Source organism: Cornus florida, unplaced genomic scaffold (genome assembly GCF_030987335.1).
Source record: "Cornus florida cultivar Cherokee Brave unplaced genomic scaffold, ASM3098733v1 CherokeeBrave_3.0.0_Hap2_Chr04, whole genome shotgun sequence".
NCBI lineage: Eukaryota > Viridiplantae > Streptophyta > Magnoliopsida > Cornales > Cornaceae > Cornus > Cornus florida.
In genome coordinates this window covers 31,323,022-31,327,288 of record NW_026775574.1, presented here as the reverse complement: position 1 = coordinate 31,327,288, position 4,267 = coordinate 31,323,022, and the positions used below count along the sequence as shown (strand labels likewise).

The 4,267-nt window shown below is 36.9% G+C and overlaps 1 pseudogene; it reads left to right on the top strand.

Moving 5' to 3' along the window:
- The first annotated feature begins 221 nt into the window (after positions 1-221).
- Positions 222-320, top strand: LOC132305678 (small nucleolar RNA R71; annotated as a pseudogene).
- The last annotated feature ends 3,947 nt before the right edge of the window (positions 321-4,267 follow it).

Here is a 4,267-nt window from a genome sequence, read left to right as displayed (position 1 = left end):
GGTCGACTTGATGTAAGCCAACACTCTTCCTACCACTAGAATTTATACCATTCTTCGAAGATAAAGTACGATGCAAAGAATTTTCACTCATTCTCTCATAAAGACGCCACATGTCATCCTCATGCCTATCAATGTAAGAGTCACCCATGGAAGCATCAACCATGCCCTTGTAATTATCTGATAAGCTCTCAAAGAAATATTGAACTAATTGCCATTTGGGCATGTCATGATGTGGACACTTCTTAAGCAATTCATTAAAGCGTTCCCATGCCTCATGAAATTTTTCTCCATCCCCATGTGAAAATTCTTGAATTGAGGTTCTCATGGCATTGGTTTTAGAAACTGGATAGTACTTCTTTAAGAATTCTTGTTGCATTTTTGCCCAAGAAGTTATTGAAAAAGGCCTAAGATTGTTAAACCAATATTTTGCCTTATCTTTAAGGGTGAATAGAAAAAGTTTAAGCCTTAAGACCTCTTCCGACATGTCCGTATATTTTACGGTGGAATAAACTTCAAGAAACTCATCCAAATGCTTGTAAGGTTCTTGTGATACCCCCGAATCTCCGGATACGGGTTGGCCAGACCCACGCCCGATTACCCGAGGATATCAAACCAACAGGTAATAATCGAACACAGAATACAATTAAGACAAAGGAGATAAATAAAATTTGCTAAAATGAAAACTAAAATGATAATCCAATAATTAAAAACCTCATAATAAAATAATTCCATTGATAAATAAAAACTATTTTGGTACAACTGATCCACCATGAAATACAAATCGTTCTCCAATTTATACTCGGGAATCCATTTAGTGGACCCTTAACACATCCCACTGGACTCAAAAGACTGGAAATAAAACCTAAGTCAAAACATGAAATAAAATCCTATGTCATCGGTGGAGTGAATAACTGTATCTGCTCAGCACGATCAAACTCTACAGCTTGGAACTGACGAACACCTGTAAAAAAATAATAGAAGAGTGGGTCAGGCCCACGAGTAAGTTCTAATCTAACTACAATCCATACAGTGGCCCGATACGCAGATACACCGTAGATACCTCACAATATCTATCTAGTCCTTACATATATATATATATATCCACACTAAGGGACATTCACTGGACTACAGTAGGGGTCTCAACCTGAATAGGAGGCAACATGCTAATACGCACCCAAAGGTGGGCATGAGTACCTAGACCTAACAGGGTACACCTCAACCTACTATAGCCAGCTACGCATCCACTGCATATACGCACCCTAACCAACGAGTCTGAGACTCAAGCTCATCTCGTGGTACCATAACCATATATTTAAAGTCCATTCATATCCATCCATAGGAACTCCAATAAATCGTTCAGCTTATTCAACCGCACAGACTTATATAAGAGATCCAGTAAGTCGTTTAGCTTGTTCAACTGCACAGACTTAAATATAAGGAGAATTATGTTTTTATAATTCGTACCCTTATTCCAAATCAAGTAGGACTGAGTATTTTGAATCAGTCTGTCCCTAGTATGCCACCGTCCCATACTGGTGCATACAAGTCACAAAATCTAAATAATTAATCGAATAGGTAAAGCTGTTCACCAATTAAAATCCATAAGGTAGGAATTAGCGTTTTGAGCTAAACCATACTTAGTATGCCACCGTCCCATACCGGTGCATACAATCTTCCATATCCATGTAAATTACAACATATAAATAATAAACAAGTAATTTATAGTCCAAAACCAAATATCCATATTATTGCAGAAAACTGTTAAAAGTTTCAGCAATTTAAATCCAAGAGTTAAACCATATAGTTGCAGGAACCGGTCTAAAAGTTCAACAACTAACATCCAGAGCATGCATCGATCAAATCCAATATAAAACCTTATCATGCATTTAAAAACAAGTTTTATTAACATACTGGATCCCATTAAATTGCTAAAATTTAATTAAGCAATTAATCCGTCTTCCATCCGTTAACAGCGTAGAAAATTTATTAATTTTATACTGTTTATCCCATTGATTTAAAAATAAACTTAAATCATTTCAAGGTTTTAATCACACCCAAAATTAACTATTTAATCCCTCTGTGAAGTCTCATTAAATTTTTGAAATTTAATCAAGCCATTCTGTTCCTTTCTTCTGTTTATAGCATGCATAGTTGTATATTTTTACACTGCTTCATCCTTTATCATAGAGACTTAAACCATGCAACAGTGAGTTTAATACCACTTAGAGTTAACCATTTAGACCCTCTATGAAGTCCCCACAACCCACTAGAACCATTCAAAAGCTCAAACAGTGCCCACAGTATCAAACAGTTCGTAAAACCCATTCACAGAACGCACAAAAATGTTGGAGCCTGCTCTAAAATAAAAGAGTAGGCTCTTTCCCACTTGGAGCCAGCTTCAAACACCCTTCGAGCCAGTTCTTGCTGAAGGAGAGCCGGCTCTTGGCTTTCCAGAGCCGTTTCTCTCCCCCTTGAGAGCCTCCAGTCCAGTTTCTTCTTTGATTCCGACCTTCTGCTTCTTTTCCGGCCTATTTCTATCATTCCGTTGGTTTCTAAAACTGACCTTAGGTGTATTATTAATACCCAATAGCATCCTAATGGTTTGATATCAACAATTAAAATCAATTACAGAGATTAAATTTGCTACCGAACTAACACGAGTTAGGAACAAAACTGAAACTATTTTTGCAACAACAGTTCTATCCCAACCCCTCTGTTCCTCTTCACAAACTGATCTTAGGAGTCTTATCCAATCCCAGTAAAAATCTCATGGTTCATTTACAGTAATTGAAAGCAAAAACAGTAACTGAAATTATAACAGAATTCACATGCCTTAAGAAAACAGAATCGAAAACATACATGCATGAGTTACAACAAATATAATTTCAACACAACCAGATCATCAATAAAGCATATAATAAACATGTAAATTCCAGTTACTAATTGATTAAACCCTAGAGACTATCTAGGTGCACAGAACACGAGCCAAAGAGAAGGAGAAAGAGAAGAACTTGCCTGTGATTTCAGTAATGAAATCCCGGCGTTGTCTCTAAGTTTTCGGCAACTACTAACTTCCTTCAAGCCTCCTATGGGTTTGTGATCTGTTGATCAACTATACATCAACCTTTGCAATAGCACGAATCATTGTAAAATAGGGCTATTGGTCGGGTAAGTCGAACCACTGGGACTGCGCTAGTCTAAGGCAACCTAAGTGTTTAGAGTCATTCTTAGGATGATGAAGGGGTGGTCATAGAGGTTGTGTTTGTTGTCACTTAACTACAAATTCAGAATGCATACACAATAAATTGAAGGAGATTAAAAGAGAAGATTTAGAGAAGGAAGTCTAGGGAAGTGAATCCACTCCAAACCTCTACACAAGCTAATTATATGATTGATTTGGGGAATTAATGTAGAAATGACCTTGATGAATAGCAATTCATGACTACTATATCATCTTCAAGAAATTCAATTAATTAAAATGTAAGAACAACCTATCAAAGCTCCACATGCTTAAATTACCTAAACTATGGTGCAATCCTCAACATGCTCACTAAGCTAGAGATTGTCAAACAAGTAACCAATTGATGAGAGCACATGATAACAAGTCACAAGGTTAATTCATCAAAAGAAATTCTTAAGCAATGAATTAACAAGCTACTCAAAATCATGCCATTAAAACCATTCCATAGTCTTAGCTCCATTGTCACTATGAAACTACAAGCCATACAACCATGAGATTAAATCATCTAAGACAAGAGTATTTAATGCAACATGATCTTTAGAACATTAAAACATCCATTACATTATGTAACATGCTCTAGATTATGGAACTAGTCAAATACACATTTCATTCCCCAAAATAAATCAAAAACTAGACATGCTTACAAGGAGGAGTTTCATCACCTCCCTAGATGGAGGTTTAGTTATCCATGGATACAAAAATGGAAGAGGAAGAAGAAGACTCCATCTCCATTTTCGTGCTCCCTTCTTCAAGCTTGAAGAACTCTCCCTCCTTGCTCTCTTCTCTCTCCTCTAATCTTGTAGAATATCGGATAATGATATGTGTGGCCTTCCTTGCCTTATCTCCTTCAACAAAGCTCTCTCTCTCCTCCAAAAAAACATCCCCAACCACCTCATAAAGAAGTAAGTAGAAAATGAGGAAACCAATGCACAAGTGGCTGCCAAAATGAGAATTCCCGAAGGCAATTCTGCCCCAAATTCGAGCACTCTAAGCAAGGCCTCGAGCGCTCGAATTTAGTGTAAAAAT